Genomic DNA, 22,484 nt, shown 5'->3' with positions numbered 1-22,484 from the left:
CGGTCACCACTTCTTGATCATTCCACTCATCAGGACCATCTTTTCTCGCCGCACATAACCTTTGCTTAAGGGCTCACCGTGGCTCCCTTTGGAAGCATCTTGACTTTATATACGTCTCTACCACTCTACCTTATTAGGGTGATCCTGTAACTGCTTTGATAATCTAGAAACCATCTTTGGATAATTATAAACACCTTAACTAATTCAAATCACGTTCGTACTTTTGACCTAGTTATTTCTGTGAATTTATCCCAAGGAAATAAGGTTTTACTGTCATGGTGTCTAAAGTGTCAAAGAATTAGACATAATTAACATTTTTAACATTAGGAAGACGGTTCACAAATTATAGCACATTACTGTGATTCAACATTATTTATTATTACCGTAGAGGCTTTGTCAAAGAGTCAACTGGGGCACCTTAAGTGAAAAGAGTATTTGAAATACGCCACATAAATAAAATGAAAACTAAAACACGTAAGATGAAAACATGTTTACGTGAGAGACAAAATCTGTAAGTAATTTGAAAAGATCTTGTTGGTTTTAACAAATAAATACAAAATACTTGCTAACCAGGGGTTTGAGGAAAATTAATTTTGCCCCGATTCGAAACTAAGATATGGACCTACTTCTCCTTCATTTAGAGTTCACCCAAGTGGAATTTATAAGCTTTCCTAAATTTTACGGGAGTCTACTAAAAGAAATAAAAGTACCACCAATGGGTTACAAGACAAAACATGACAGCAGCATCAATATCTACTCAATCTCTTTAAAATGGACTTGAGGGGCGCCTGGGTGGCTCAGTCGGTTGAGCGTTCGACTTCAGCTCAGGTCATGATCTCACGGTTCGTGAGTTCGAGCCCCACGTCAGGCTCCGTGCTGACGGCTCAGAGCCTGGAGCCTGCTTCAGATTCTGTGCCTCCCTCTCTCTCTGCCCCTCCCCTGTTCATGCTCTGTCTCTGTCTCTCTCAAAAAGAAATAAAAACATTAAAAAAAGTTAAAAAAAAAATAAATAAAAAGTAAAATGGACGTGAGATTCCAAGGATTCACAAACACACCCCTAAAATGCATAAGCCATAAACTTATCAAAGTACATCCCAAATTAAAACACTGCAGTGGCATCATAACACCACCCTAATTATCAGTTTAATAACATGGTGAATTTCCTCTGGTCAAGACCAAATGCTGTATGTGTGGACAGTCCATTTTTTAAATTTTAATTCACTGTTGCGGCCAACTTTCTGAAGGGGTAGGAGTCAAGTTTTCTTCCCTTTGGGTTTTCAGAACATAAGCATTTACGACCATCTTAAAAAGGCTCAGGTCACAAAAGGTAGCTGGGCAAGGACAGTGGGAGGCCAGCCGTGACCCAGAAAGCTAACAAGAAGCGTGAGTGTGTGCTCATGTGTTCTTTCCCATGGTTCCATCCAAGAAAACGCTGAACTGAAGCGAAGGGTATGAATGCATCCATTATCCCACTGAACATCTTAACACCAGTGCAGTTCACTCCCTTGGAGACAATCTGGGCCATCAACTGGGGTGGAGGCCCTTGAGTAACTTGACGAGTTGGCTTCATCTAGGGAGCTTCTCAGGTGTGGTTCAACAGCCACACCCTAAAGACTGATAACCTTTTGTGAATTATTTATCATGTCTGTTTACCCCTTTGGCTTGAACCAAGACAGAGGACCCAGTCGGCCTGGGTGATGTCCTAGTCCTGAAGGAGACACTTGCAGACAGAGCCCACCTCATTCACGTCAACTGTCTTGATGGTGCCCTCATGCACACGCTCTCACGCTGACCTTCCTGATCTCTTGTACTTGGAAACAATGACATTTTTCTACATGTAACATGGGTCAACAAAGGTATTTCTTTTACGTCTTGAAGAGAAGACATACATATTAATAAAGGAAAATTGTTCTACGGTCACAAGATAACCATCAAATAAAGTCACTCATGTGACAATCCTGAAAGTTTATGCTCTCTCCTTCAAAGGTTCCATGGTAGTGAATAAGTTACGAGCACACATACCCAGACACAAACACAGGTTTCCAGAGGGAAAACAAATGTGGCACACACACAAGCCGGAGAGGGTGGCAAGAACGTGAAAGAGGGTTTTCCTGGTGTTTTCTAGAGATCAGCCTCATTTCAACCCTATGCCCATTTCAGTGCTGCTTCTTGGCCTGAAGATCCTTGAAACCCCTACCGTGACATTCTGTTCCTGCCCTCTAAGTTGGGAGAACAAGGAGAGCAAGAAGTTTATGGAGGTTCTTACAGCACTATTTTTCTAGAACTCTGCTTCTGGGCTCGGTGAAGACAACAAGGCTGGCCTCCTGGACGGGGGTGAGGCAGGTATGTGCAGCTGGCCTTGGAACTGGGTGGAAGCAGGAATCTGTACAAGAACCAACAAGCCCAGGAGAGAGGTACCCAATCGAGCCTGTGTTGAGTGCTTAGCCATCTGTCTTCACATGGATTATGAAATGCCAGATGTAACCCTCAGTGCCATTCCGAATGACCCAACAGCATGCAGAGGAATTAAGGAAGGCGAAAGAGGGTGCCATTCATTCATGAACGACCAGTCCAAGAGCCAGTTTTAGAGGATGACCCAGGAAAACTCATAAAATTGGAATGTATGTGGTAGCCCCCAAGTGTTCCGTGGGCATAAAACGTTCCAAAACGAAAATAGGAGCGAACCACCGCATTTCACTAGTTTCTTCTGAAGTTTCTAAAACCACGCAAAAGCAGGTTGTAGGTCGTCCAAATCGACCAGAACATCAACACCGCGAGAGCAGGTGCTCGACATACATGTGCTGAGTTCAACGAACACACATTAAGCCCTGACTAATTCTGGTTCTCCTTTCCAGCTGCAGTGGTCACATGAAAGCAATAACTTACTTTTGCCTCTGACATTTTTAGTTTTCAAACTTTTCAGACAACGTGTTTAAATCCACTCAAACATATTTCAATTAAACATTCCTCATATGAGATTCAATATGACATATGTGGGGGGTGGGGGGAAGCAACGAGGTTTTTTTTTTCCCTCCCATTCTGGTCTTTTCAAGAGGAAAACACGCTCGTGCTAGTTTGATAAAACCGGCTGAGTGGTAAAAGCCAGAGCTGGAATCCAGCATACGGCAAAGCTGGTTTAACGAGCACCCGCTTTACAGGAAGGGTGCGAGGACACAGGGCCATGTAGCACAGACAGACCTGGTGCTGCCCCAAGTGTCATCTGGGGCATGGAGACAAGTTGATCTCCTTACCACTTCTCTCTCATCCTAGTCACTGCCTACCCCTTAATAAAATCACTCCCACCAGGAATTCACCTACTCACCAAACCGTTCTGGGCACAGCGGCTCTCTTGAGTAAGAGAGCTCATTTCCCCCTATTTCAAAGCACTAAGGGAGAGGTGGCCACCAGCGAGACTCCTTTTCCACCCCTTCCTTTCCCCTGTCACTATGCTCACCATCACTAGGCCGCACCATCCCATTCACTTCCTTGGTAAATCTGATCCCTTTTTTTTTTTTTAACTCCAGAGTTTTCCTATGGCCTGGCATTCCCAGGTATGCATTATCTGGTCTCTCCCCCCACCTCCAGCTTTTGTTCCATTAATGGCCCCTCTAGCACTTAACATCTTCGGCCAAGATGCTTGGTCTAAGCATGAATAAATCAACGAGCTGCAGTTCGCTTGTACATCTGTTGATGACTTCCTGTATTTTGTGGGGAAGAGCACACTTCAGTGCCTCCCTTTCCTCACCTGGAAATCAGATATTAAGACGCCCTCCTATGACTGGTCTACAGAATCGCCATTAGGGAAGATCAAAAAGTGATCGGCAAATAGGAGTTAAGCCTCTAGCGACCTACTTTCCTATAAAAAAAAAATAGTAATATATACTTTTTTCCAAAACATATTAGGACACATACGTGTAACTGAGTATTTTCTAGTGAAATGTATTTTGGACTCTAGCAGATGGATCCAACACACTTCTGCCCTAACACTCTGAAATTGCTCTCCCTGCTACTTGGGAGTTCAATTTCCCTAGATGGACCATTCTCACTACTGCCTGTTGTTCAAGACCCAGGATCAAATGTCCCTCCTTCCATGCAGCCTTCCTTGATCACACTGGACAAAAAGCATCCCTCACGCCTCTCAACTCCTACGGCTCCCTATGCCCCACTGGTCTTTGTTTCACTTGCCAAAGTGTCTGATGTCATGTTGGGCACAGACTGGGGCAGACACGCCACGATTACCATAGCAAGAACGGCCCTTTCTATACGTCCCTTCGTATTTATAAGAGAGAAAACTAGAAACAGACTGAACACCCAACATCAGGGGACAGCTTCGCAAGAACCACGGTGCATCAACACAATGGGGTATTATGTTCCTCATAAAGACGACCGCTAGATGACTTCTGCCCGTTTGTGGAAATGTTCATATCGTACAATACTTTACAGAAAAAAAAAATACACAAACAGATTATGAACCATGCCTCCAATTCTAAAAATGTCTGGATGCACCTTTACAAGGCAATTTGAAGTTAAATAAGTAAACTTGACAAGAAGTAGCATTTTTAGCCTACGTTCATAGTATCACATGACATCTTAAATTCTCCAGCATTAAATATGTTGCCAAAAGAGCCTGACGACGTTAGACATCATCAAATGGCACTCCCAATGCCTGGGAACCTTCTTCACTCTAATGTAACATTGTTGTTTTAGCCCCGATTCTTGAAAACAGGCTTAGAGAAGCTTTACTAGCTGTTCGTACCTGGTGAAACACACCCTTTCTGAAACCAAGTCAAACCATCCAGAAAGCCTTACCCTCAAAGCTGACCTCTGTGACCTTGGATTTGTGAAAAGGAGTGGATTTAGTAAATAGGAATGAGAGGTCAAGTCAAGGAGCGCCAACAAATCAAAGAAACAGGGATGAGAGCCCCAAGAGGGTGGAGGGAAAGTGGTCTCTGTCATTCCACAAGTGCCCATTCTCTGGGCCCCCTCCCCCCGTCCCTGCTTGGGGAAAGGAGCACAATCCAGTCTCCTTCCACCAACACGGGGGTGTCTCGCTGCACTGGGGTCAGGGTACCCAAATGTGCTTAAGCAAGGAAATTCTGGGACACCTGGGTGGCTCCGTTGGCTGAGCGTCCAGATCTTGGTTTTGACTCAGATCCTGATCTCGTGGTTTGTGGGTTTGGGCCCCACATTGGGTTCTGTGCTAATAGTGTGGAGCCTGCTTCTTGGGCTTCCCTTTCCCCCTCTCTCTGTCCCTCCCCTGCTCACACTGTCTCTGTCTCTCTCAAAATAAATACACTGTGAGTGAGGGAAGGAAGGAAGGAAGGAAGGGAGGGAGGGAGGGAGGGAGGGAGGGAGGGAGGAAGGAAATACTAGTGACAAGAGGTCTCCCATGTCAGAATGCCTCTGACTTCAGGAAAGCTCACTCCAGTGTTTTCTACTTATGCCAATCCCCACCCCCCCCAAATTTTAAGAGTCTGCACATGGCTCATATATCATTATAACCATCTTTCTCCCGCAATTTCTAGTCATTTCCTGAAGTGTGATTTAAGAGACAAGGTGGTAACAAAATAACTTCCCATCAGCAACAAAAGAGACCAGGACCTTACTGCTTCTTACCATCACAGCCTTTTCTTCAGTGGTTAGAATAACAGAGTAACAAAACATCAGTTGTGAGTGGCCCTGTTACCCACTTCGGAGGCATGCACGTTAAATAGAGAACGCTGACAGTTTTCTGTCACGTTGTCTAAGCCATCACTCACACGAAAGCCACATGGTTACTTTATACTCAAACCCAATAGCCAAATGGTGTCTTTTAGTGCTCAAGTTATCTGTGATTGCTGTGTTAATAATTTCCACCGTGTCTCTTTTTAGCCTAAGAAGGGAACTTTCAGACTACAGAAGCTGGATAGCTCCTTGAAGCCCCAAATCATCCGTTCGTTACCCAGCAAAACCCTAATACATCTTAAGCCCAACACCTATGACCCCAACTTTTCCTGAACTTGTAAAGCAGGTTTTTAATTACCTGCTGGATGAAAATCCACCCTCCTCCTTTCTCAGGACTTCCTTCTTCCAAGGATGATCTCACCATGAGCCCAGTATAATCACAAGCTCACATCTTAGAGACGTAGGAAGGGTAGATACAAGGGAGGTTCAAGTTAGGGCTTTTTATTTCTTCCAGCTAAGATCCCACTTGCACTATCTGCCAGGCTTCCTGAATCCAAACTCCACACACTGTTGCCGGGTGCGGGTGAAGTGGGAGCACCGGCACGAAAGGTCAAGGCAGCTTCCAGTGACTCATCCCCAAGGTCTATACACTGTGAAGTTTAGTGTTTAAGTGCTTATCTTTTCTGCTGTTAAATATACTCCACCAGCCCAAAGCCTCAAGCTTCTACTCACAGTAAAGCAAGAAAGCCTAAGAGAGAAGTTGTATTCAGCTTCAAGAAAAGGCATGATGGCACCATCTGGGAGCAATTTCCTCTCCTCCTATCTCGAATTTTATGTCTAGAAACCAAAGGTGTGACAATAGCTGAACCCCCAAAAAACTAACCTTAAAAGTCATTTTTTTCAAAATCATCTGAAATGTTTTCAAAATTTAAAGAGACTTTGAGGGGCACGTGGGTAGCTCAGTCTGATGAGCGTCGGACTTGGGCTCACGTCATGATCTCATACTTTGTGGGTTCGAGGCCCACGTCGGGCTCTGTGCTGACAGCTCAGAGCCTGGAGCCTGCTTCGGATTCTGTGTCTCCCTTTCTCTCTGCCCCTCCCCTGCTCGCTCGCACATGCTCGCTCTCTCTCTCTCTCTCTCTCTCTCTCTCTCAGACATAAACATTAAGGGGCGCCTGGGTGGCTCAGTCAGTTGAGCGGCCGACTTCGGCTCAGGTCATGATCTCGCAGTCCGTGAGTTCGAGCCCTGCGTCGGGTTCTGTGCTGACAGCTCAGAGTCTGGAGCCTGTTTCAGATTCTGTGTCTCCCTCTCTCTGACCCTCCCCTGTTCATGCTCTGTCTCTGTCTCAAAAATAAATAAACGTTAAAAAAAATTAAAAAAAAAAAGAAATAAACATTAAAAAAATTAAGAATGCTTTGAGCAAATGGCAACCCTGAAGGCATTCTTCTCTTTAGCGACATGAGGACAGTCACAGAATGCTGTGTGGGATGAGCAGTGACCTGAGACAATAATCCAAGCCGTTCTCGGGTCTACTCACTATGTAATCCTGGATGAGTCATTTCATGTTTCAAGCACTGGGTTCTGTTTCTGAAATATTGGGAGGTTTCTAGTAAGAGCAAATGAGATGCTATTTGCAAACTATCCCCCACACTGCCTGGCACACAGTGCCGGTTCAATAAATGGTTATGAATGACTGACATCACTATTAATATTCCCCATGTCTCCAGGGAAGAGAGGGAATCAAGAACCAGAGAACATGTTTCATGCTTTGAATGTTAGCTCTGTTACTCTAGGCACTAGAGCATCTATGAATTGGTACCTAAAAGTCGAGATCCTATAGGAGAAAGCTTTTTGCAAAACTCAAAGGGCCAGTGACATGCTGCTCACCTCAACCATGACTTAATGAATAAAAAAAAAAAAAAAGAAAGAAAAATTAAGCATAATAAGGTGGAATTTTTAAAAGAGAAAGTTTAGTCCACTTTTTATTTTAATTAATAGTAGGGCACAGAAAAATTATTAATATGGTAGGTAAAATATTCCTGTCCTAGAATGAGGGAAAGGTAAAGACAATTAATGCAGCAACTATAAAGAGTAAAGAAATACCACATGTGAATGTGGCGTCTCTCCACACAACTAGGGCTACAGTTACAATCTTACACTCCTAACCTTTCAACTGGATGCAAAACAAGGGCGCCTGGGTGGCTCGGTCCGTTAAGCATCTGACTTCTGCTCAGGTCATGATCTCACAGTTTGTGAGTTCGAGCCCCATGTCGGGCTCTGTGCTGACAGCTCGAAGCCTGGAGCCTCTGCTTCTGATTCTGTGTCTCCTTCTCTCTCTGCCCCTCCCCCGCTTGTGCTCGCGCTCTCTCTCTCTCTCTCTCAAAAGTAAACATTAAAACATATTTTTAATAAACAAACAAACAAACAAACAAACAAACTGGATGCAAGGCACACGAGCCATTCTTAGCAAAATGTTCTGGCTGAAGAATGTAATGATTAGTTATCAAAACTACTTGAAGCTCTTCAAGATATCTTATTGCTGCAAAGATAATCTGCACATTTAGAGATCAGAGTCAGCCAGGCATATTTTCAAAACATTACCACACTGGGCTTTAACTGGCCAGCTGGGGTTTGTACCAAATCGCACCTAACCCCACTCCCAAATTCAAGGGTATCAGGGGTGAGAAGAATACGGAAATTTCTTACAAAAGGTCCAAGTCGAAAGGCAAAAGCCCTTGAAAAAGAATGACCTTCTTAAATTCTGATATACAGCCACTCTCTTTCCATCTCTATTTCGAAAGAGGAACATACATACAAGAAACAGGTGGTAAGACCCAAGAATGAGCTTTGAACTAGAGCAAAATGCTCAGGCAGATCCTTATCGCTGGAGATGAATACACTTTGTAACTATTATAATCCCACCAATCACCTGTGGAATGTGCTTTGACTTCATGCTTTGTTTTCACAGACACTGCTGGCCACAAGAGCTGGGATGTGGTCACAGAAATATGAAAAATTACAGAGGAAAACAGAAGTTACTCTGGAATCTCATCTAGGCGAGCTCTATTTTGAAAGAATTAAAAGCAGCCAAGAAAGTATACTGGCTCTCCAAGGAAAAGAGGCCCTCAAAGCTCGTGAGTAAAAGATATTTTACCAATGGCTTCTGACTATAAGATTTCATAAATAACATTATAAGGACATAACTAACTTATCAGAAGTTTTGTGCCACATAATGTATATGCAAAAATAACTTATTATAGGACCATCAATCTGCACTTAGACATTGAGGAAAACACTCATTAATAAGAATACATTAAGTAGCATTTACTCTCTATAATTAACAGAAGGACCAAAAGTTATTCATATGAACCTTAAAATATGGCATGGGCTAAAAGTGAGAGTCCAAAATCCTTGAGAGATTATTTGAGGAATGTGAGGAATGTTAGGAATGTTAGGACACTAACACCGGCCTTTCAATGTTAGAATGTTTTTCCACAAAAAAAGTTAACCTGTTCCATTTATAGGCAAAATCCTTACTTGTCTACAGGTCTCTATGTGCAGTGATTTTAATGACCCACCATTAAATGATCTGGTCAAAATGATTGGACACCGAAATGATTAACTGCCCAGCGGAGTCAAGATCAGGTTTCAGGCCTGCCACAACCACAACCGTGCTCACGAGGGAAGAGCTCATTTTAAAACAGATGAAAGAGGGGTGTCTGGGTGGCTCAGTCAGTTAAGGTCCCACTCAGGATCTACAATGGATGCTAAAGTCAGTGACAGGAAGCTTGAGGAGAAGCAAGGCCTTTGCACAGTCTCAAAGGAGCTGACCCCCAAGGTATTTATTACTTACAAAAAGACTAATTTACCAATTACAACAGCAACTTTAGAATGGAGAAACCCAGGAGACACCTGAATCAAGTGGTCAAGATTATCATCACCACCAATAAGGAAAAGGGACATCAAGTAACCACTCACTGGAAAGGAAGCATCATCACTTGTGTGGTCTTCTTCCCCAAAATGCATAGCCTCACAAGCAAATATTAGAAGACATCAGAAAACCCCCAAATTTAGGAAATTTCATTCAACAAAATAAGCGACCGGGGGCTCTTGGGTGGCTCAGTCAGTCAAGCATCTGACTTCGGCTCAGGTCATGATGTCACGGTTCGTGAGTTCGAGCCTCCCTCCCTCCCTCTCTCTCTCTCTCTCTCTCTCTCTCTCTGCCTCTCCCCTGCTTGCTCTCTGTTCCTCTCTCCTCCCAAAATAAACATTAAAATAATAATAATAATGACCAGTACTGTTCAAAAATACCAAGATCGTGAAAAACAGGGTAAGACTGGCGAACTGTAGAAATCTAAGGAGGCAGAACAACTAAATCCAATGTGGATCCTGGACTGAATCCTAGAAAAGAAACAGGATAGGAGTAGAAAACTGGGTGGGAAGCTGACAAAGCCTATAGCATAGCTACAAGTAGGGTAACAACTTAGAAGTCCTGATTGTCATCATACATTCTAGTCATACATTCAAAGAAGCTGGCTGAAGGGCACACGTGAACTCTGTACTAACTTTGCAACTTTTCTCCAAGTCTAAAATTATTTCAAAATAAAACCTTTTTGAAAAACAGATGGAAAAGGAAAGCAACTGAGGTTACTCTTATTCCTCACTTCCATTTGACTTCCTTTGTCTAAAAAAATTTTTAATGTTTATTTTATTTTTGAGAGAGAGAGAGAGAGAGAGAGAGCACGAGTAGGGGAGGGGCAGAGAGAGAGAGGGAGACACAGAACCCGAAGCAGGCTCCAGGCTCTGAGCTGTCAGCACAGAGCCCGACGTGGGCCTCGAACCCTCAAACCGCGAGATCACGACCTGAGCCAAGTCAGATGCTGAACCGACTGGACCACCCAGGTGCCCCTATTTGACTTCTTTTTCTTTGGGGCTTTTACAGAAGCATCTTCCTCTGCTTTTCTTAGTCAACCACAGCAAAGCACAGGAAGGTGTAAGACGGGAGACTGAGACACCGAAGAACAGGTGACCCTACCCCAAAATGGATGTGGTCTGCCTTCTGGGGTTTAGCTAAACTTTCCAGTTAGACTTGAACAAAACGAAGTCTCTATCTTCGGAACATGTGAGCAAATTCTCAAGCTGGTCTTTCTTGGACAGTGCCAGAAAAGAGAACATTGGGTGTTCATAGTATCTGTCACCAAGCAAAAGAACTTTTGGAGTGATTGCCAGCAATTAGGGGGAGGGGTGTGGATAATGAAAGATAGATTAGGAGGGGGGTGAGGTGTACAGCAGGCAGGAGAGAGAAAAGCCCAGAAGGCACTTATGTGCTATCAGTTGCTTTCTTCCCTAACAACATTAAGCTGGGCTAACAACGCATTTAAAAACACCTTGTTTACATAGCTCATACCCAAAAGGATTTTATTATTTACATTTTATTTAGATGATAGGTTACCAGGTAGCGCTAGAAAGAAGAACGGTTAGACGCACCCTCATTTTTACATTTTTCTCCAAGCATTTACTCACTGTGATGTTCTTAGATAAGAGTAGGTAGCATCTATGCCCATAATAAACACTATAAAAACAAAATCTCTCCCTGTCCACCAAAAGATACTATGTGCCTATTTTTTGCTTCAGCAATTCTACTTATGGGAAACTACCTTCAAGACATACTCACATAAGTATGTATGGATACAGGCACAAGACTTAATTGCTACATTGTTTATAATAGAAAACATCACACCATCTGCTGACGTCACACTGACATCGCACGAAATGTTCATTAAAAGAACCTTCTTGGGGTACCTGGGTGGCTCGGCAGGCTAAACGTCTGACTTTGGCTCAGGTCATGATCTCACGGTTTGTGGGTTAGAGGCCCGCGTCAGGCTCGGCGCTGACAGCTCGGAGCCTGGAACCTGCTTCAGATTCTCTATCTCCCTTTCTCTCTCTGCCCCTCCCCTGCTCATGCTATGTCTCTCTCAAAAATGAACAAACATTAAAAAAAATTACAAGAACACTCTTAAAGTACAGAACATCTGTACAACAGGATACTCTGCGGCATTTGAAAGGAAAACTGTAAATCTAGATGTAGTGACGTAGAAAGATATTTATCATCTATATGTAAGTTCAAATGGAGGCAAAGTATATTATGAGTCTACTCAAAGGAACAAAGTTTATTTGCATGTATATGTACAGAAAATATATGGAAGGATGTCCATCAAACTAAACAGGAATATATAGGGGGATACTGGGGTTCTTACTTCATTTTTAAAAGAACCAGAAGAGATTTTTTAAAATTTTTTTATTTAAAACTTTTTTATAAATTTGTTTTAATGTTTATTTATTTTTGAGACAGAGAGAGACAGAGCATGAACAGGGGAGGGGCAGAGAGAGGGAGACACAGAATCGGAAACAGGCTCCAGGCTCCGAGCCATCAGCCCAGAGCATGACGCGGGGCTCGAACTCACAGACCGTGAGATCGTGACCTGAGCTGAAGTCGGACGCTTAACCGACTGAGCCACCCAGGCGCCCCCAGAAGAGATTTTTTTTAATGTTAAATATTTTCTAAATAAAAATAACATATAGGCAGCTGTGTTTCTATATACCAGGAAGAGACAATCTGAAAAGGAAATCAAAGAGACAATTTCATTTGCAGCTGCACCCAAAGAATAAAATACCTAAGAATAAATTTAATGGAGGCAAAACACTTGTACTCTGAAACTATATACCAATGCTGAAATAAGTTAGGACAGATATAACTAAACGGCAAGACATCATGTGTTCACGAATTGGAAAACTTAATATTGTCAAGATGACAATACTATGAAAAATCATCTACAGATTCTGTGCAATCTCTATCAAAATTCCAATAGCCTATTTCTTCTTCTTCTTCTTTTTTTTTTTTTTTTTTTTTTTTTTTTTTGCAGAAATAGAGAAGTTGATCTTTAAGTTCATATGGAACTACAAGGGGCCCTGACTATTCAAAGCGATGTTGAAAAAGAAAAAATTTAGAAGATTCACATTTTCCAATTTTAAAACTTACTACAACCTACAGTAACCATAACAGTATAAATGGACACAAGGATAGACACACAGACTAGTGGAAAAAAACCTAAGGGGTCCAAAAATAAACCCGACGTGACCAATTCATTTTTTTTTTTTAAAGTGTGAAAAGACCACTCAATCGGGGATAGAGAATCCTTTCAATAAATGGAACTAGATACCCACATACAAGAGAATCAAGTTGGACCCTGACCTCTCACCTTATGAAAATTAAATCAAAATGGATTAATAGACTGAATTTAGAGAGAAAAACATAAAATTCGTAGAAGAAAATATAGGGATCAGGAAGTCGGCATGAGCAACTGAAGAAAAAATAAATAACTTGAACTTCATCAAAATATAAAAACTTGTGTGTGTCCAAAGGACATCACCGAGAGAGTGCAAAGAAAAGAACAGAAGAAAATACGTGCAAATCATGTATCTGAGAAGGGTCTAGCATCCAGGATATATAAAGAACTCTCACAACTCAACAACAAAAAGACAACCCAATTTATTTTATTTTATTTTTTATTTTATTTATTTTTTTTTCAACGTTTATTTATTTTTGGGACAGAGAGAGACAGAGCATGAACGGGGGAGGGGCAGAGAGAGAGGGAGACACAGCATCGGAAACAGGCTCCAGGCTCCGAGCCATCAGCCCAGAGCCCGACGCGGGGCTCGAACTCACGGACCGCGAGATCGTGACCTGGCTGAAGTCAGATGATTAACCGACTGCGCCACCCAGGCGCCCCATCTTTTATTCTTTTTTATTTATTTATTTTTTTTATTTTTTTAATTTTTTTTTTTAATTTTTTTTTTCAACGTTTATTTATTTTTGGGACAGAGAGAGACAGAGCATGAACGGGGGAGGGGCAGAGAGAGAGGGAGACACAGAATCGGAAACAGGCTCCAGGCTCCGAGCCATCAGCCCAGAGCCCGACGCGGGGCTCGAACTCACGGACCGCGAGATCGTGACCTGGCTGAAGTCGGACGCTTAACCGACTGCGCCACCCAGGCGCCCCCCCCCCCCAATTTATTTTAAAGACAGACCAAATTAAAAATGGGCCAAGGATCCCACTGGGGGATGGGAAGGAGAAATGGACATTTTTCCAAAGAAGATACACAAATGGTAAGGACACGAAAAGATGACCAATATCATTTGTCATTGGGGAAATGAAAATCACAACCACAATGAAGTGCTACTTCCTAATCACAAGGATGACTAAAGAAAAAGAAGGAGAAACAGCACGTGTTGGTAAGCAAGTGAGACAACTTAAAGTTATGCACTGTTGGTGGGAATGTAAATGGTTCAGTTCCTGGGGAAAAACAGTTTGACGGTTTCCCAAAAAAGTCAAAAAGCATTTGCCTATGACCCAGCAATTCCACCAAAGGACTGAAAATGGGGACCCAAAATGCTTATATACCCGTGTTCACAGCAACACTATTCACAGGCATCAAAAGGTGGAAAGAACCCAAATGTCCACCAGGTGAATGAATTGAAAAAAATTGTGGCACGTCCATAGAAGAGACTACTATTCAGCCACACGGTACAGCACGGATGAGCCTTGAAAACACGCTACGTGAGAGAAGCCAGACACAAAAGGTCACATATTCTAGGATTCCATTTATAGGACATATCCGGAATCCGTCAACTCAAAGACAAAGCAGATGAACGTTTGCCAGAGGCTGAGGGAGGCGAGTTGATGGGTACAGGGTTTCTTCCTGGGGCAATAAAACGTTTTGAAACTAGAGAAGACAGCGATGCAACACTGTGAATGTACTAAAATGCCACTGAACTGCTCGCTTTTATTCTTTATTTTCATTTTTTAAAGTTTATTTGAGAGAGAGGGAGAGCGCAAGAGAAGGGGAGGAGCAAAGAGAGAGGAAGAGACAGAATTCCAAGGAGGCTCCGAGCTGTCAGCACACAGCCTGATGCGGGGCTCAAACTCACGAACCGTGAAGATCACGACCTGAGCCGAAACCAAGAGTAGGATGCTCAACCGACTGAGCCACCCAGGTGCCCCTGTTCATTTTTAAATGATTCACTTCTCTGTTATGAGCATTTGGAGTCATTAAAAACAAATAGAGTTGAAAAGAAATAATACACAGCTAAGACCCAAACACTAATTCCCCGGTGAGTTACCTTTCCCTGGAAGAATGAGCAGCACCAGGGCAGATGGGCGTTTTCTGCATCCAGACACCCACCCCTGCCACACTCTGGATGGATAAAGGACTGTTGCCGGGGCAACGACACATACAAACCAGCGGCTGTTAACGAGCACCGGCCCTGGGGTGGCAAAATGACCCAGTGACTGACAATTAGCTCCCCCCCACCCCCAAGAGCCGAGAGGTCAGAAACGGACATCCAAAGAGGTCTCACTCCCTCCTCTATTTACAGGGACAGGAAATGAACTTGGTGCTTCACCATCCACACACAGGACCCTGGGCAGGGACTTGGAAGAGATGTAGTGAGCTGCGAGAAAAGCCGCGTGTTACCCTTTTACCGAGGTCTAGAAATGAACACTCCCCTGTTCCCTCCGTACAAATCTTCCTGGGAGTCCTCTATCAGGAGGCCCACCCTCAACGGAAACGGGATGGCTCCGATGCTCTTTTAGGCGGTGATGCGGGGTGGGGGGAGGGTGGGGGGAGGGGTGGGATAGGGGTGCTCCCGAGAAGGCAAGAAGTCTCCCCTTCCGAGCGCTCTCCCGGCAAGATGAATTCACACCAGAAAAAGCGCTGGCCCTTCAGCCCCTCATTTTCTGGGTCAGAGAAATTAACTCTGAGTCAAATTACTCTTTCTCTCGCCAGGGACCGAGGACTGCATTTTAATTTAAGCTATTTTCTTTGGCCATTTCAGTGGGGTTATTAGGAAACAAGAGAACTTCGGATCAAAAAGCAGCTTTCAAAACTCCTTAAAGTCAAAATGTTTCACGAATAAGAAAGAAGGACAACTTCAACGCATGTACCTTTACTTGTCCAGTCTCTTGATTAGAATAAAGAGGTTATCAGCAATAAAAAGTGGCTAAATCAAGAGTTTCTTTTATATGTTCGAGGATGCTGGGATAAAGGCACAGGGGGTCTCAACTCTCCATGCTTTTTTAATTTATTTGTAATGTTTATTTATTTGAGAGAGAGAGAGAGAGAGAGAGAGAGAGAGAGAGAGAGTATGAGCAGGGTAGAGGCAGAGAGAGAGGGAAACACAGAATCCGAAGCAGGCTCCAGGCTCTGAGCTGTCAGCACAGAGCCCCACGTGGGGCTCGAACTCACGAACTCTAACATCATGACCTGAGCCAAAGTCGGATGCTTAACCGACTGAGCCACCCAGGTGCCCTTCCATATTTTTATGTTCAATTGTCCACATTCTTGCTCAGTTTAAATGTCATGATTAAATATTACTAATGCTATTTTTTAATGTTTATTTATTTTTGAGAGACAGAGTATGAGTGGGGGAGGGGCAGAGAGAAGGAGACACAGGATCTGAAGCAGGCTCCAGGCTCCGAGCTGTCAGCACAGAGACCTACACAGGGTTAGAACCCACAAACTGCGAGATCTTGACCTGAACCAAAGTCAAACGCTTAACCGACTGAGCCACCCAGGTGCCCCTACTAATGCTATTTTAAAAACTCTTAGACACTCATGGATGAAACCCCATTCGATATTTTTAAAAATCCAAAAATATCTACCCTTGTGGATCTGAGTTGAAGGGATAAAAAAAGAAAAAGGCTCGTGAATTCTCTACTGCATTTCACTGGATCTTAAGACATTTCATAAAATATAAACAAGCTCGAGCTTATTAGCAATGAGAGATTTTTACAGTGTTTCTGCTTCACCTCAATCCTTGGCCGAGTGGTTTCCATCACTTCCTCGAGAGCTCCTAAAATGAGAACTCCACGTTAAGGTTTAGATTTAGAGACTTACAAAGTCAAAAAGAAATCATAACTCCTGCACTTTTAATCATCTACCCTCCTGGTCGATGATTTACCCCATACTTCCCACCAGGAAATGAAGAAAGTTTTGAGGAACGAGTTATTCCCAATGTAAATCTCCAGTCAGCCTCTGTCAATCATGTTGGCCTTTCCCCCAGTTAGCCTCTCTCCACCTCCTGCCTGAAAACTACACTACTATTTAATTGCTTTGTGACTTCACATTTTATTAAGAGCCAGAAAAACATAAAGAGTGAAAACAAGGAGATAAGCCCATGGCCGTAAATTGTCCCCTTATGCAATGAAACTTGCCTTTCTGGTGCAATATAAGGTGGGCACTGTGCAAAACCCTGGCAGGGGCCATTCTGCACAAGCCCGGCGTCCCCATCACTTACAGAAACCCCTCCGGCTCTCTGGGGCGGGGGGTGCAGTGCCATAGATCAGAGGCCGGGGTGGTCAGCGGCTCACTTCGGCCTGCCCGTGTGAAGGGCAGAGGCCTGTGACTCACTGTGCTCTCTGCCCCAGGCCACCCTACACCGATTTCTATTCTCACGACAAAAAAAAAAAAAAAAAAAAGGCAGAAGAGAACGACAGAATGGTGAAAAAATTTAGAACCTGACAGCACCCCAATCAGTGAGCCCCTTCCCCCAGAAAGCAACCTGTGTGTTCTATCAGCCAGTGAAAACGTTTTTGCTTAATGTTCACTCCCACGGACGGAGAAGAATTTCTCCTTTCCCGCCCCACTGGCTTCTAAGTCCCTGTTTCCTCCTTTGCAGTGAGAACGAAGTCATTATCAGATGACACCACATTCCTGAGGGTGCCCGGACCCCTGCCCTCTGGAAGATTACATCCAGTGACTCACACAAACTAAGCAGGACCTGGTGTTTAAAGCCCTGGGAAAAGATCAATTAGTAATTTCTCTAACCAGCTAGAAAACAAAGGCTTCAAGTGTTTTTGAAGCCCACTGATGTGCATAAGAAAGTGCGTTCATGACATTGTTCACAAAAAGTATGCAAATTATTTGTGGGGGATGGGGGAGAGACAAAGAGAGACAGAGAGAGAGAGAGACAGAGAGAGAGAATGTGTCAAGATCAAACATTAATGAAGAATAAAAAAGCCTGGGAGCGCCTGGGTGGCTCAGCTAGTTAAGCATCCAACTTCGGCTCAGGTCATCATCTCGCAGTTTGTGAATTCAAGTCCCACGTCAGGCTCTGTGCTGACAGCTCAGAGCCTGGAGTCTGCTTCAGATTCTGTGTCTCCCTCTCTCTCTGCCCCTCCCCCGCTTGCACTCTGTCTCTCTCTCTCTCTCTCTCTTAAAAATAAACTTCCAGGGGCGCCTGGGTGGTGCAGTCGGTTAAGCGTCCGACTTTAGCCAGGTCACGATCTCGCGGTCCGTGAGTTCGAGCCCCGCGTCGGGCTCTGGGCTGATGGCTCAGAGCCTGGAGCCTGTTTCCGATTCTGTGTCTCCCTCTCTCTCTGCCCCTCCCCCGTTCATGCTCTGTCTCTCTCTGTCCCAAAAATAAAAATAAACATTGAAAAAAAAATTAAAAAAAAAATAAATAAACTTCCAAAAAAATTTTTAAAAAATAGTTGTGTACTGATAGTCTTAAGGGGGAAAAGGGGATAAGGAGATGGAGAATGCCCAAGGGGATGACAAAACCTGGACAGGACAGCACTCTCTCAGGTGCAGAGTGCGCTGAAAACTGGTGAATGACAATGACAGTGAACCACTGATGTGCACTTCTGCGCATGGGGTCGATTTCCAAGAACTTTGCATAAATTCACCCGTGTACTCCTCCCAAGGACACTGAGATTAGTAAGGACTATTATGATGAAGATTGTAACATTACAGGTGAGGAAGAGGTGACTGTGTCCAAGGACACAGAGGTGGTGAATGGAGAAGCCGGGTGACCCCAAGCAGCCAGGTCCGGGGCTCTCTCTCGGGAACTGCCTCTCTGAACCAGATGGAGTCAGGTCCAAGAGATGTGTGTGAGCACACGTGTATGTGCGTGTCTGGCTGTGCGTGTGCGTATATTCAACAAGCACAAGCACATGGTCCTGGCAAAGGGGCAGCGCCTACAGAATTCTGGGGGCAGGAAAGAGCTCGGCAGGCTCCACGAATTGACGGGAGGCCAGGGATGCTGGAACACAGGGTTCCACAGACAGTGACAGAGTTGAGGCTGGACAGCAGGCAGAGACACATCGCGTGGAGCCTTGAGGCCTTTGTAAGCAGACGGCCGTGGCCCCCGGGGCAGGGGAGCGCCAAGAGGCGACACTCAGAACAGGTCATTCTGCTACAAGAAGGGGGAATAATTAAAGGCATTCCTGCCTCCTAGTGAATCTATATGGAAACCACAGGGAAAAGATCTCACTACCTAAATTAAATATTGACTTATTTTTAAAACCGCCAGACAGAGGGTGCCTGGGTGGCTCACTCGGTGAAGCGTCTGACTCTCAATTTCAGCTCAAGTCTCGATCTCACAGTTTGTGGGATCGGGCCCTGTGTTTGGCTCTGCACAGACAGGGTGGAGCCTGCTTGGGATTCTCTCTCTCTGCCCTTCCCATGTGCACTCGCCTCACAAAATAAATAAACATTTTTAAAAAACCACCATAAAAGTCAAAGGCAAAGGACATAAAAGCTAACAATATTTTTATAATAAAAGAAATTTTACAATAAAAACACTCCTGCAGGGGTCCCTGGGTGGCTCAGTTGGTTAAGCATCTGACTTTGGCTCAGGTCATGATCTCACAGCTTATGGATATGAGCCCCGTGTCGGGCTCTGTGCTGACAGCTCAGAGCCTGGACCCTATTTTGGATTCTGTGTCTCCCTCTTTCTCTGCCCCTCCCTCCCTCCCTCCCTCCCTCCCTCTCAGTCTCTCTCAAAATAAATAAACAATAAAAAAAATTTTTTAAACACTCATGCAAATCAGTAACAAAAAAGCAAACGTCCCTTTGGAGATACGGGCAAAGGACATGAACAGAGAATTCACATTAGGAGAAATATAACTGATTCATAAATATATGACCAACGTTCACTTGTCCAGAAAACTGGATAAAGTTGTTTTTTTTTTTCTAATTCTATACTCTAATGTTAAGAAGAGTATGGGAAAGATATCTCTTGCTACTGTCAGTGAAATTTGTAAACTGGTTCAGATCTTTCAGGTAATATACATCAAAAATCTCTTTTCTGAACTTATATTAAATATTATTTAAAAAAATTTTTTTTAATGTTTATTTTTGAGAGAGTGAGAGAGAGCACGAGCAGGGGAGGGGCAGAGACAGAGGGAGACACCGAATCCAAAGCAGGCTCCAGGCTCTGAGCTGTCAGCACAGAGCCCGACCTGGGGTTGGAACCCACAGACCATGAGATCATGACCTGAGCCGAAGTCAGAAGCTCAACCAACTGAGCCACCCAGGTGCCCCTTATATTAAATATTATTAAGAGCAGCCTCAAAACTAGTTAGGAGGGTATGCATTGACATGTATGCCCAGAGGGAATTTCATTAAGCACATTCCTAAACTAGAATCTTCAGCAACTTTAACTAATTATGTTGACAAAGACACCACCAAAAAAGAAAACTACAGACCGGTATCTCTGATGAACACACATGCAAAAATCTTCAAAACATTAGCAAACTGAATTCATCAATACATCAAAAGGATGTTTTACCATGATCAATGAGGATTTATTCTGAGGATTCCAGGTTGGTTCAATATTCACAATCCCATCAATGTGATACATCATCATATTAACAAGAGGAAGAATAAAAACCCTCTGATGATGTCAACAGGTACAGAAAAAAGAATGTGACAAATGAACAACATCCGTTCATGATCAAAACACTCAACAAAGTGGGTTTAGAGGGAACATGTCTCAACATAATAAAGGCCGTATATCAAAACCCCACAGCTAATATCATATTCAATGGTGAAACACTGAGGGCAGCTTTTCCTCTGAGATTATGTACAAGACAAGAATGTCCACTCTCACCACTTTTATTCAACGGACTACTGGAATTCCTAGCCACAGCCATCAGACAAGAAATACAAGGCATCCAAGTTGGTAAGGAAGAAGTAAAACTGTCGCTATTCGCAGATGACATGACACTCTATGTAGAAAACCTGAAAGACTCCACCAAAAAAAACTATTAAAATAAATCAAATCAGTAAAGTTGTAGAATATGAAATCAATACACAGAAATCTGGTGCATTTCTATAAACTAATAATGAAGCAGCAGAAAGAGAAATTAAGGAAACAATCCCATTTATAATTGTACTGAAAAGAATGAAATACCTAAGAATAAATCTAACTGAGGAGGTGAAAGTCCTGTAATGTGAAAATGGTAAGATACTGAATCAAAGAAACTGAACACAACAAAACACAAATGGAAAGATGAGAAGAATATCATTAAAATGTCCATACTACCCAAAGCAGTCTACAGACTCCATGCAATTCCTATCAAAACATGAAGTGCATTTTTCATAGAACTCAAACAATCCCAAAATTTGTACAGAACCACAAAAGACCTTGCATAGCTGAAGCAATCTTGAAGAAGAAGAACACAACTGCAATCCCACATTTCAAGATACGCTACCAAGCTGTAATAATCCAAACAGTATTGGAATGGTAGAAAAACAGACACACAGATCAATGAAATAGGACTGAGAGCCCAGAAATAAATCCACGTCTATATGGCCAATTACTATATGACAAAGGAGGCAAGAATATATGATGGGGAAAAGATAGACTCTTCAATAAATGCTACAAGCACAAGAATGAAACTGGACCACTTTCTCACTCCATACACAAAAATAAACTCAAAATGGATGAAAGACCTAAATGTGAGACCTCAAACCATAAAACTCCTAAATGAAAACATAGGCAGTCACCTCTCTGACCTGTCTTACAGCAACATATTTATGGAGATGTCTCTCAGGAAGGGCAACACAAGCAACAATAAACTACTGGGACCACACCAAAATCAAAAGCCTCTCCACAGTGAAGGAAAACATCAACAAAACATAACCTACTGAATGGGAGAAGGTATCTGCAAATGACATAACCCATAAGAGGTTATTATTCAAATATATAAACAACTTACATACAACTCCCCCCCCCCAAATAATAATAATCTGATTAAGAAAGGAGAAGACCTGGGGCGCCTGGGTGGCTCGGTCAGCTGAGCGTCCGACTTCAGCTCAGGTCATGATCTCGCGGTCTGTGAGTTCTAGCCCCACGTCGGGCTCTGTGCTGACCGCTCAGAGCCTGGAGCCTGTTTCAGATTCTGTGTCTCCCTCTCTCTCTGCCCCTCCCCTGTTCATGCTCTGTCTCTGTCTCAAAAATAAATAAATGTTAAAAAAAAAAAAATTAAAAAAAAAAAAAAGAAAGGTGAAGACCTGAGTAGACATTTTCCCAAAGAAGACATTCAGATGGCCAACAGATACTGTGTAGATACGTATGTGTGCGTATGTATGTGTGTGTATACACATAAAATATAAACTTTTGAGACCATCAGCAAGGTCAATAAAAAACCCCAACGTTCCCACATCCCCACGGACTCTGCCAAGGTGCCTGTAGCAGTATGTCCTTGGGAAATAATGGATGTGCTCAAAAGTCGCACGTAAGGAGGCAGGGAAGGGACATCATTCTATCGCCATGTAACTGAACAACATATGCTGTAGAGAAAAAGGAATAAGCATCTTCTTAAGGAGGAGAAGCAGGTGGAAAAAAGCCCACTGGTATGTTCTGAGTGGGTTTACCAGCCGTGTGAGAGGTTTATTTATCAAGTCATGTATCTGAACCTCAATTTTCTTACAATGGGGATAAGAAAAAACCCACTTCACAGGGTGGTGAGAA

At 43.3% G+C, this 22,484-nt stretch overlaps 1 protein-coding gene across 3 annotated transcripts in view; it reads right to left on the bottom strand.

Moving 5' to 3' along the window:
* The window catches only part of KANK1 (KN motif and ankyrin repeat domains 1), a 203,887-nt gene that overhangs the window by 113,017 nt on the left and 68,386 nt on the right, over positions 1-22,484 (bottom strand). The gene's annotated exons all lie outside the window — the stretch shown is intronic.

Source organism: Prionailurus viverrinus, chromosome D4 (genome assembly GCF_022837055.1).
Source record: "Prionailurus viverrinus isolate Anna chromosome D4, UM_Priviv_1.0, whole genome shotgun sequence".
Lineage (NCBI taxonomy): Eukaryota > Metazoa > Chordata > Mammalia > Carnivora > Felidae > Prionailurus > Prionailurus viverrinus.
Note: the sequence above shows the minus strand (reverse complement) of the source record. Positions and strands in the feature narration are given on the sequence as shown.